We start from the raw sequence: 12,649 nt of genomic DNA on the forward strand, positions 1-12,649 counted from the left end.
TTCTACTAAACTGTTTTCCCCACAGCTCAAATCTGTTGCACTCTTGCTATTTCCAGCATTTCTGCAGCGTAAAAATCATTTGAGGTAAAAGAAAACACAGTAGCAAAATCCAGCAGCTACTCCTACTTTTTAAAACATAATAAATCAAAGATTTCACCTAGGCTTAGCCAAAAACATTCAACCAAAAAAAAAAAAAATACACACAGTTGTTTAAGCCTCAGGAGTCATTTATGCTGTTAAAAAAATGATGCCTTCACTGACTAGGGAAAGCATTGAATTTTTACAAAGAGGCAGGAGAAAGGACCGCCAGCCAGAAAGGAGATCTTTGACAAACAGACCACTCCAGGGCAGCAATTGGAAGGGCATTAGAGGTTTAAGAGAAAAAGATACTGTGTACCACCCTCTTGGAGCTGGCTCTTCATTATTCATGTTGAAAGTATAATAACTGTCCAGTGCACTGGGAAGCAGAGCACCCCCAGACCCAGTCCTGCCATTTCTGCTCTGTGTGATTTTGATTAAATCCGTCTCCACCTCCACAAATGTAAAACTGGGAGGATAACATGACATGCTAAAGCCTGTGGTGAGAACCGCTGGACTGCACCTTTTTTGCTTTCTGCCTAGTGAAAGGGACCACAGGAGGAACCATCTCCTGTTGTAGTGGGATGCGATTCCATAGCTCTTAAAAGTTTTAGTTCATTTTTTCTCTCCCCTCAAGACCAGCAAGGCTGTGCCCATCCCTCAGTCAGTCAGAGGAAAGCATCCCCACGAAATTCAGTCTCAAGGCAAGCAGTCATTCCACCTAAAGACAAAGGGAGTGCCCTGGCACATTACAGCTGCATCCTTACACAGCCACATGGAGTCAAGGGCTGGTCCAGCTAATTCAGCTGGTCCCTGATCAAACCATGGGTTTATACAGAGCTCATTTCCCTTTGTTCAACCTCACAGGCCCAACAGCAGCACACAATGAAAGGGCACATCCCCAACAGGGTCAAGTGAGCCAGGACAATAAGGAGAACGAGATACACAGAGATCTCCCCTTTGTGGCATTGCTCTTGATTTTTGAAGCATCTGCAGTTACAGAAGGAACACTGTGAATCTGAGCAGAAACTGAAACTTGGCTCTTTTCCCTATGTTTGCATTTGCAAAAAGAGAGAGGGAGAAGAAAGAAAAAAAAAAAACAAAACACAAACAAAAAAACAACCCTCTTGGTATTTGTTCTTTGCTGGTTTCATATTTTAGAAACTCAGACTAAAAATAACCATGGCTAATAGGAGCTGTCAGATTTCAACCATCACGTCTCCCTGGCTCCTCTGAGTGATACACACTGACAAGGAGCTTCTGGCATTGTCCAAAGGAAAAATCAAGGCAGAAGGTGGAAACACAGCCGAATTGGAGGGATTTGGAAACTTCTCACACCAGTGGATCCCTGACAGCAGAGATCCCACTCCAGACCACCAGAATCCAGAGCCAGAGTCACCCCGGGGGGGGACAGAGATTCCCCCCTGCCAGGAGCTGCCAGAGGCTCCTGTGGCCCAGCCACCGCTAGAGGAGGTCAGAGTGCCACAGAGAGAAGAGGTGCAACGCTTCCCAAAGCTCCGGGAGACAAATTACAGCCTAAATCATCATAAATAGATTTTCCACTCCCTTCTTACCTGTTGCGTTTTCATAACCGAGGAGTTCTCAATTTTATTGAAATCCAGTATTAGTTAACGGTGGAGGGGGGAACCCAAGTCATCTCCAAATTTTACCTAAAATCCAGGATCCCAAACCAGTAGTTATCACTTCTAGACAAGTCATCCCTAATGATATTAAATCACAATTTTTCAGGGATTTTCAGCTGCAGAAATCAAAACGCTGCAAGATAGACAGTCACCAATTTTATTTTTAAAGAAAAGCTGAAAGTTTCTATTTCTTCTGTTCCTATCTATTCTCCCCACAGGAAATCTTCAAACCACGTGCTAAATGTGAAATAAAAGCTGACAAACAAAGACAGCAAGACAGCCATCCAAAGGATGCCAGTTTAAACATAAAAGATAATCTTCCCATTTTTAAAAACATCTCATCATTTTGGGTGGACCCAATCGCTAATTTTCAAGGGTGCAGGACTGCTTATTCTGTGTGCAAGGCTCTGACATTGGCAGAACAGAAAAAAGCTTTCATTTTGAAAGATGGAAGACTGCAGACCTCAGCCAATTTCAGACTGCAGCTGCAGTTTGAGTCCCATCTTGTTTACCTATGGTGTGTTCTTAGAGCCTTAAAAACCAGCAGAACGGTTGCTACCTCTTCAAGCCTACCTCTTTGAACAGTACATTTGACTGGATCCCACTTCATATGGTGATATACTAGAACTCAAACTCCTAGCCATGCTTTGAGCATGTTAAAATCCAAGATCCCATCACCCTGGACTCACCGTTCGTTATGTGCTGCTGCGGTGTGGAGCACTGCCTGGGGGACAGCTGATGGTTTCATTCTCTACAGGAGATGCTTGGATGGAGTTCCTGAATAAGGGCTACTCCAACCAGTCAAGAAGCACATCACAAAAACAGCTAGTCCTGGAGCTCTGTTACAATCCCCAGAAAAGGAAAATTCCCATGGTAATGCCTTAAGAATTCAGCTGGAGAGAATGGGAGAATGTGCATTATTAAGTAACTGTCAACAGCATGAGAAGGCATTATGCACTATGCCAACTACAAGCCTAATTATTTATGTCTATATACACAGACACACACATAAACACACACAGGCATAAATATATACATTCAGGGAGAAGAGCTTCTACTTTTTGGCACTGCAATTCTTTCTGCAATTTCCACTTAGGATACTCATGTATGATCTCTCTATTCCTTTTGCTTAACAAGACCTCTGCTTAAAAAAAACACAGACAAAACCAAAATGCAAACAAAAAGTCTTTCAGCTGTGAAAGCAAGTCCTGCTGCAGCAAGTATATCAGCTGCAGCCCACAGTGTCAGACTGAAACTTCAGAAAAATTAATTATATACACTTATTTGAACACACACACGCATGTGTATACATATATATCATCTACTACAAGCATTATGTTGGAGGATCAGAAACAAAACAAAAAGATCATTGATAGGACAAACAACTTTTCAAAGCATTGAATTTAAAAATCCTGCCAGACAATAAGTTCTTCCCCAACCTCCAGAGGTTTTTTCCCACCTGCAAAATGAATCACAGTAGCCAGAACTCAAGAATTAGGATGCACTAGAGCACTACTCTTTAAATTACATTTGAAGTGCTAATAACCAAACTAGACTATGAGTAAAGTCTATTACAAGAGCATATTTTCTGAAACATTATATTTTAACACAATGGTGGCTATTTTTGAACTTTAAATAAACAGTACTACTTAACTCTAAAATAAACTCTACAGGCTCTTGCAAATAGCTCCATCAACTTGGATTAAACAGCATACATTTCATGTGGCAAGAGGTACACCATATTCAGTGCTGAACTTAGCTATTTTAAAAATTAATTAGGCAATTATACTCATGGGGAAACTGTTCTAGTAATTTAGTTGCTTAATCAAATCCCAGGTACCAAATTATGGACCTGATCCTGCAGTTCTTATTCAAGTCAAACTCCTATTGATGTCAGTGGGAGTTTTGCCTAATTAAAGATCAGGATATACGCGTGTGCAAGCTTGCTTTTAAACGATGGCTTTGAATTTAGTCTTAGGAATACGAGTACGGCTCTGAATCCCAAATCGTTGCCTACAAGTTTCTCACGTGAGACCACGGGTATATTAATATATATTTTTCCTAAGTCTGGCTCAAATTAACTTCCAGCTGAAGTCTGGAGATTTAGCTAAAGAGTTTTACAAGGCCCAACGGCAAATTGACCTAGTTTTGCATTTTCTTAAGCCAATTAGATACTGTTACAAAACAAGAAGCAGGTTGTGAAAATATTGGCCACGAATCACACTCAGCAGCATTCGCTGGGTTTCTGTCATTGTTTTGCTCAACACAGTCCACACAGGCTCTCTTCAGGGGGCTAGATGAGCAAGTTTACTTCTGTCATTCCCAAAAGGGACTGTCTCAAACACAAGGACTCCGGGTGGTTTGCCCAAATCTCTGCAACACAGAGAATGGAAGAGGAGGGTTTTGGGAGGATCAGTGTCCTCCCTCAAGCTCTTCATGCCAGTCCCCACCACGAAATCTGCCCATGTGGGCTGCACTTCTGGCAGGAGCAGGCTGGGCTCATGGGGTCATGCAAGGGAACTCTCTCCAACCCTGGCTACTCATTTTGATGTTCCTGGTGATATCAAAGCTGATGCCTTCTGAGCAGCTGTACTGAAATATTCTGCTGATCCTGCTTCTTCAGATGCCTTGGTGATGTGTCAAGGGGCATACACCAAAGCATCACAAGCTAGGAAAAGGTAAACCAAAATCAGTCAACAAGCAACAAATCTGGCGGAGCAGAAGACTGCTAAACACTGACAGTTGCCTGATTATCATTAGACTCTTAAAGGTAAATGTCAAAAAATGTGTGAGTGGGCCTATACTCCACATCCCTTCTTCTCAATGGCAAGGAAGAGCAGCAAACCTCTTTTTCATTTAAGCAAAACTAAAACATTATTTGTCAGAGAGCACAGGGTTGTCTGGGCACATGCCATGTTATGCTCTTAAAGCGGGAAGGACAAGAACTTGTGTGTGTGTGTGAGAAGACAGAAGGAAATCACATTTCTGTCTAATATACTGGATCAATTGACCATGAAAAGGTTACACGTTAGGAAATAATTATCTCTAGACACAGCTACTAACAGGGTCAGTGTCCACAAGGATTATTTCCTGCTAACCCAGTGGCTGCTGCTTGGAAGGGAGGTGGGTCTCGCCCTGGCGTATCCTGCATTGCTCCCCAGCCCCACATTCCACTGATGCTAATGGCACTTGTGCAACCAGTGGCCCAGCAGCTGAAGCAGATAACCAGGAGTGAAGGGGTTAAGTGCCTGTCACAATAGAAACCTCTGGGGGCACTTGACCTTTTCACATTTTTTATTCAGGAATGAGCATTTTGTGCCTGTTTGAGGAAGTTCATCTACATTTGTCCTCATTCTTCACCCTGTTTGCGTATTGTCCCTTCCCTTCACTCAATGCCTGAGTGTCCCATTAAGTACCGAGCAACCTCTGTTGATGAATATGAATTTAGGGCAAAGTTACAGAGGGCACACGAATACTGCACATTGATCAAGTGACTTACAAGGAATTTTAACATATTCAAGGCATATGTTTCTGTTTAATAGCTTCCTACACATATAATACTCACCTGTCGGTACTTTAGCATGAGGAGGAAGAAAATCGCACGTATATGAGCAGACGCATTACGCTGGCTGTAGCAATAGTCTCACAAAAGCGTTGAAGATGTTTAAATAGTAAGAAATGCTAAGGCACAGCATTGATTTTCACATGGTAAACAATGTGCACAAGAAGGTACAGTGATACCTGCCCGTGGTCTTTCCTTCAGCAACTAGACTATGAACTTCCCTGTCCCAAGAAGGTGGGTCTGCAAACCTCTCTGGCTGCAAATCAGTCAAGGAGGATAAATTCAGAATGAGTTTGTCACTGTCTGTTTCATTTAGAGGCAGATATCCTAAAAAGGTACAAGCAATATTCAAGACCTTGTTCCTGCTGGGATCAAGGAGAGTTTTGTACTGGCTTAAATAAGAGCGGGCTCTAGTCTCAAAGCACGTGTGTCCAATTTGTTAATGTTTTGGGTTCAAATAAAAAACAAATCTCCAGTCTTCCCTGCATGGGAGTCTCAACCACATTCTTCCACTGGGGGAGAGCATGAGGGCTTAGACAAGAAAGAGTTTCTGAATGATCTAAGTGAATTGTCCTGAGGAGACTGGCATTACTGTAAGCTTTGAACACAACTACAGAGGGTCTTTTATAGATGTACTCCAGAGGGGAGATTCTTAGATGGGTCCTTTAATGCCTGTCCCCATGTGCAATCCAGATGAAATTCTTTATCAGATGGGGCCCGAATCCTGCTCCTATTAAAAGTTCTGCCACTGAATTCAGCAGGAGCAGATCTATTTGTCTTAGGTGCTTATACAGCTTCCTTTATCTCAGTGCCTCAAAATAGTTATCTTTCATTCTTTTGAGGCAGGGGAAATCTACTTTCTCCACTTGGTACATGGAGCAGAGCCAGACCAGGTGACATGGTTGGGTGTCACACAGAGATACAGGCTGGGGAAGGGACTTAACTCCAGGTGTCACAAACCTAAGACCAAAGTACTATCCCTCACCCTGTCACCATCATGAAATCACCTTTGCTAAGCAGAAATGAAGAAGTCAGATTAGAGCAGCAAGCTTCCTTCTCCTGTTCAGACAAAAAGGAACAGAACCACATGAGAGCATAACATACAAGTATCTCTCACTTCTTCCTTCAAATAAGTTTTTCCAGCTGGTAGCACGTCCCTGGCCTTCCTCAGCCACTACTGCACAGTCAGCCTTCGGCTGCTGTGCTACAGTTCTAGAAAATGTCCCGCACAACTTGTACATGCCCAGTAGCAGCTTTCCTCAAGGTAAAAGCAGTGCTCTGGTAGACCAGTAGGTATAAAACCAGTATTCCAGCAGAACACCAGTGACCTTCACTCACTGACCACAGTGACCCAGAGGTGGCAGGCAACAGTGCACTGTCACCAAATTGTCCTTGAAGCACACACACTAGACCTTTTGGGAGGATTCAGTGCAACATAGGAGGCATATCATGGGCTAGAGCAAAAAAAAAACTGAAAGCACCTTAAGCTCACACTGGAATGTCCCCAGTCAGTGAAGACTGCAAAATCCCTGAGGTGCTGGAAAGCCTCCAGAAAACTCCCTTTATATAGTCCCCATCTTAAGGGACAGGTATGCTCCTCCAGTCACCATTGGCTGACCCCAAGGCCCCAGGGATGTGTACCAGGATGGAGCCAGGCAGCAGGGAAGAGTGGTACCCTGGGAAGCTGTCTGCTCCAGGGACTCACACACCAGCACAGCCAGCCCACGCTGTGCAAACGCACCTCCACATGCAAGACCTCACAGGAGCCTCCTGGGGAGGCAGCAGCATTTTGCTTCCCTGGCAGCTTCACTTGTCTATAAAGCCACCCAGCACACTGCTGCACCTGACAGCTACTAATCATCATTTAGTCCATGGCCACTTGAGCATTAAAAAGGAAGGCGTTTTGAAAGCCAAAATCACTTTCAGGAATGTTTGTTATTGCTTACATTTCTGTTAGCCCCAAAAGGGCTTCAATTGGAAATCACACCAGCCAGTCCCCACTCGCTGGAGGTTTTGTGTGCACAGAGATGGAGCAAAGGCTGTTAGCACCAAAGGCAACCTGGGGAACATAGGGATAAAAGGTCTCTGGGAGTAAAGCAGAACCCAGGTTCTCTGTTTCCAGTCCAATACCCTGTCCAATGGCTCCCTTTCCATTTTTTAAGAGTACTGACCCAAATACATAAATGAAAGCAAGCATGAGTTGTTTATTTCCAAATATGAACAGCATGGTTTCCCCTGGGCTCCACATTTCTTGGAATTATTTGAACTGGAAACCAATCAGCCTGTATCACTATTGATTTATTTTCTAAAAATCTCTCATCCCTAAATTAACAGTGCTTTTCCATGTCTCAGCCTGCTGTTTAGTGACACAGTAATCTAAAAGCTATTGATCACTTGGGTCTTTACAGCCATAACATATCTTTCTAAATGCCTTCATGTAGGGCTATATTTGCAACATAAGTACTATAAACAGCAGAGTTGCTAATGCAATCAACAAAGATATTAATAGAGATGTAACACTTGCATAGTAACACAGCATGGACAAGGGCCAATAGAGGCCAGCATCGAGAGGCAACAAGACTGGTGATTATGACACAAGTTGCATTTCTCTTTGAACACAAGACAGGCTGCAACCTAATTTCAGTCTAAACAGGAACACAAGCCTGGGCACACACTGGCCAAACTCCCACCTACCCAAGCATCAGTGTAGGAGAGACCAAGATGATCTTGTTTTGCAGTTCTACTTTAAGTTTGTCTATAGTTCATAACACCCTGCATACATATTTGCTTTTCTAAATTAGCAATAAGAATTGGTAACCCCCCCAGGATCTAGAGCAAGCAGTGTTTACACCTACTGTTGTGTGCCCCAGCTCCTATTGCTTGGAAGAGATGTTGTCAGCAGGTAGCACCTTGGAAGTCAAGCTCTTCACTACTTTTTCCATGCTCCTCTACAGTCTGTATAACCAAAAACATAAGAGCTCACAGTCCCAACTGATCTAAGGACAGACAGCACAGCAGCTCAGGTGACCAATAACATTACTATGGACCTGCCTAAGAGTTACACAGAAAGAGCCTATGTTATTTACACCAGGTCCTGTTCTAGTACAAGCATGAATAAGTACATCAAGTTAAATCAGAAACAAGGTCTCCAGAGGGAAGAGTCTAGTGCATTACCCCAGTTGAGACATACCATGAGCTGCAAAATCAAATTAGAAACATGCTACCCAACACAGAGATAATGTGTCTGCAAGTCAATAGCTATCAGCATGCACCGCTTTACCCAGTACAGCAGCAGTGAACTGTGCCTGGCCAGTCCTCTCCTCCAACGAGACCCCAGATGTGTTCATTTTAGATGGCATAACTCAGTTCTGCAGCCCAGACCCTGCCCCACACTCTGATCACCAGTGTTGGCTTAGTAACCAGAACAGAACATTTCCTCAAAAAAAAATTGCTACCAATTATGGTAACAGGACAGCTCTTCCTGCCACTGTTAAGCAGTGTGCCTGCAGACAGTCATGCTCAGTAACATTCTTCCAGCAGCAGCTTTCACGAGACATTTGCAACCATTTAAAATTTCCCACCCAAGAAGTTTTGCACTTGTCAGTTTACCTTATGCCACAGGTTTTTAATTTAGTGGTACGGGAAGAAACGTTATATGCCTCAAATTTTATATGTTAATGCCAGATGTGAACACACTAGCATGTGTTCTCTCTCCACTGTGCAGCATTTCTTTGGAAAGGGTGCTGTAATGCTGCAGCTCCAAATACTCAATCAGAAAAACTAGTGGCAGACCTGAGGAACACCTCAGCGTTCCCCCCAGTGCCCTGGGGAATTCCAGCTGGCAAGGCAATCTGGTAGCACACACTGCCCAGCCTTCTGAGCATGAAATATCCCCAGATGCAAAACGAATTAAAGACAAAAATTTGATTTGTTAATTACAAAAGATAATAAGGAAGTTGCTGAAGACCACGCACTGTCTATTGCAACATGAGAACACATTCCAGCTGCTTCAATGTGTCAAGAGAGTGGAGATTATTAATGAAAGCAGCCTTTAAAGCAATGCAGGTGCTAGAATTTTTCTGCTATGTAGACCTGAGATGAACATGAAAAAGCTGCAATTTCCTTTGATTACCATTGTTCCACTATAAATTGATGAGCTCCATGCATTTTACTGATTTTTGTTGGTTGGTTAATTTTTTTTGTTCTGAGTTTGGTTTGTGTGTGTTGGGGTTTTTTTTGTTTGTTTTTTGTTGGTTTGCTTTCCCTGAAGTTAAATGTTTTTGCAACTCCTATCAGCTGTTCAAGTGTAACTCAACACATGATACTTGCAATTACCATCCTGACTTTCAGCACTCTTCCAAATGCATCCCTGAGGACAAGCCATACAACTCCAAACTACACTAATATTATAACACATTAAAAAACAGTGTCACTTGTTAATGGTGTTGAAGAGTTTACACATGTTAAAGAGTAAGCAATATTCTCTTGCTAGCAGCACTGGCCATTGGTGCCACTGGCAACCCCAAAGCCTGGGCTAGAGGCAACGGCAGCCAGGACTCTCTCTTCCCCAAGCACACTTCTCATTTTCATGTTGATCCTTTAGCAAGAACTGTTCTGGCATGTCCAAGGGAAGCAAGGTGGGTCCTGGGAACAGCCAGGGTGAGTGACCAGGCAGGGCAGGCATGTCTCTTCACTCTGTATCAGCGGGTGCTCACTACCTGCCTCACCCTCCAACTTGAAATGCTATAAACTCATTCATTTCATATCAGAGCCCATCCTTAGCAGGACACTGGTGCAATTCAGAAGCACATGTGTCAACCCGCCTGCTTTGAGCACTTCCTCAGCTTTACAGCCTTCAGCAAAGTGGGGGGAGAAGGGGCCCAGGGCAGCTCAGCATGGTAGCACAGAAGCCACGAAGGGGCCCATTTCAGTTTGATTTGTTGCGGCACTCTAGATGCAAGATGAAATCTGAGAGATGAAATCTGAGCAATTTCTTGCTTCTCTTCTTTCTGGACAGTATATTAACACTATAAAGCAGGCTGAACAGTGGGGCTTCCCAACTCCATTCTTGTCTAGGCCTATTTCAAAGGCAGTGGCTGAAATTCCCAGTGATGCCTTTGTTCATCCTGGACTCAGGTCTCTTCCACCACGTTGCACTTCTGTCAAACCACAAGGCTGAGCAAATTAAAAATAAGCTTTCTGTGGAGGGGTGTAGGAGGGGGGAGACAGGAGGAGTGCTGCCCGAGCCTACACACGGTGCCCACTACATCCACACTACTCTCAGGTTCTCGTGTACAAGTAGGGGAAGAAGAATGGCCACAGCAGATGTCAGTTGTCCCACCTGGAGTCCTGCACCTGACTTCCTAGCACCAGTGTGAAGCCAAGTTGTGGTCTGGGCTGCAAGAGAGTGTTCCAGTCTGACCAGTTGCTGTCAGTCAGGCTGCCATACCTGTCACTAATCATCCTGGTCAGAGAGAAATACAAAATGCATGGACTCTTTATTTTCCACCTCCAGGAGAGGGTTTATTTGTCCCCAAGACCCATGACAAGCTTGTTACAGACCATTTCAATTCGAATCAACTTGTCAAGCAAAAGAAAGTGGAGAAAACGCATTAATTAAACAGCTTTACTCATGCAGAAAAGCTGCCAGCGTGAGCATTTTAAATTACCTGGGCACACCTAGTGGATTTGCATTCCCTTGGCACAGCTTTACTCTGGCCCACAAAGCATCATCCAGTTCATACTTCCATCTGAGCGAGGAACAAAAGGGGCTGACAGCCCAGCACCACCTTCCCTGCTTGGGGGCTAGCGCCCTTTCTGAGGGATTTTGCTTCAGTTTATGCAGAAACCTTGGTCCTGGTAGATGCAGGGACAGGAAGTTTGGATTCTTCTTTAAAAACTAAAGACCAAGGCAAAAAGAGGCCTTCCAGAAACAAAGGAGGTGGAGCCATGGCCAGCAGGGGGGTAACTGCATGCCATTGTTAAATATTAACATAAAATAAAGCAGTAGAAATGGATGTCCATCAACAGAATTAGAAGGAACTGAGTTTAAGAACAAAAGGTTTACTTATTTAAATTACAGGAGATGAAAAACAGCTGGAAATGCAACTTCTAGCACAAAGTACAAAGCTACAAGGCTGTTAAATGCAATTATATTTCAAAGTACTTTTCCCCCTCCATTTTAAACTAAACATGTACAACTATTTTAGCCAAAATAAAACTAATGACAATGTAGTCTTTAGATGTTCCATCCCTTCCCTCAATTGCTTTCAAATTCCACTCATCCACTTACATTAGCTAAATAGTTTGATCCCCTCATCCAAATAGTGGTCAGCCTTTCAGATAGCAGACTATAGCTTGAAGAAAGAAAACCACTATGAGTAGATCTTTGTTTTTAAAAATTACCTCTTTCTGTCAAATTCGTGGACCTTAGATTGTACTTTCATCTTTGCCTTTATCACTTCTCTGCACAAAGGAAGAGTAGAAAACTAGCTGACTAATTAACTTTACTATTTGTTACATTTGATCTGTACATTGAGTCATAGCAGGGATGCCTAGCAGTAAAGATGTTTGAAGATATTCAAAGGTTTGAGGCTTTGGGTTTTGTTGCTGGGTTTGTTCCCATTTGAGAAAAAGAGCACCAGTGTTCAAAGTCTCCAGACCAAGAGGACCCAGCACTACGACATAAGCAGCATCAAGGACTAGGTTTTCAAAAGCATCCAGTACTACCTTTAGCCACTTCCAATATCATCAGCAACAAAACTCGCTTCACCCGAGACACCGGTTTTCCTCTGCTCTGCAGAGCTGCCCCTTGGTTCCACCAGGCTCGGGAGCAACAGACTCCAAATCTCAATGGGCAGCTCCATCACTGGCTCCAGTAAGTCCTGTCTTTTAATGGTATTTCTAATTACAAGTGTTTCAAGCACTGAACCACACAACTGGTCCCTGGCCTGCAGAGCACTGAGCCACCTCTGCCTCTTGAAGCTGTGCCTTGTGCCTTACCTGATTAGACCCTTTATTTGTGAGATGGTGAGTTCCACTTCAGCATAACAAAGGGTGAGGTGCACCAGCACAGGTGCATCTCTGATGGCCTCTGCTTATGGCCAGGGAACATTCAAAACCAGAGATGCTAGCATAACCAACTTTATCCTACTATTAGCTTTTCCAACAACAAAAAAGTTCAGGATCTTAATCACACATCAATATATTACATTTCTTAGATTTTCTTTCTATTATAATTTACTTTAAAATATGTCTAAGAGCTAATGAAATCCTTTTGTCTCAGTAAAAAGAAATCCAAAAACTTCTATTTCTTTCAAAATGAAGTTGCTTGCAAGTCCTTGCTACAAATTTTTCTTGGTTTAGG

At 43.3% G+C, this 12,649-nt stretch overlaps 1 long non-coding RNA gene across 2 annotated transcripts in view; it reads right to left on the reverse strand.

The window, feature by feature from the left end:
- The window catches only part of LOC110357495 (uncharacterized), a 40,022-nt gene extending 36,239 nt beyond the window's left edge, over positions 1-3,783 (reverse strand). Inside the window, exon 1 of one of the 2 annotated variants that reach the window (XR_010475630.1) lies at positions 2,411-3,783. This is a non-coding gene — a long non-coding RNA (uncharacterized LOC110357495). The remainder of the gene's footprint in view (positions 1-2,410) is intronic. The other variant, XR_010475631.1, reaches the window with a different exon arrangement.
- Between the last annotated feature and the right edge of the window lie 8,866 nt (positions 3,784-12,649).

Source organism: Columba livia, chromosome 12, assembly GCF_036013475.1.
Source record: "Columba livia isolate bColLiv1 breed racing homer chromosome 12, bColLiv1.pat.W.v2, whole genome shotgun sequence".
In the NCBI taxonomy this organism is placed as follows: domain Eukaryota; kingdom Metazoa; phylum Chordata; class Aves; order Columbiformes; family Columbidae; genus Columba; species Columba livia.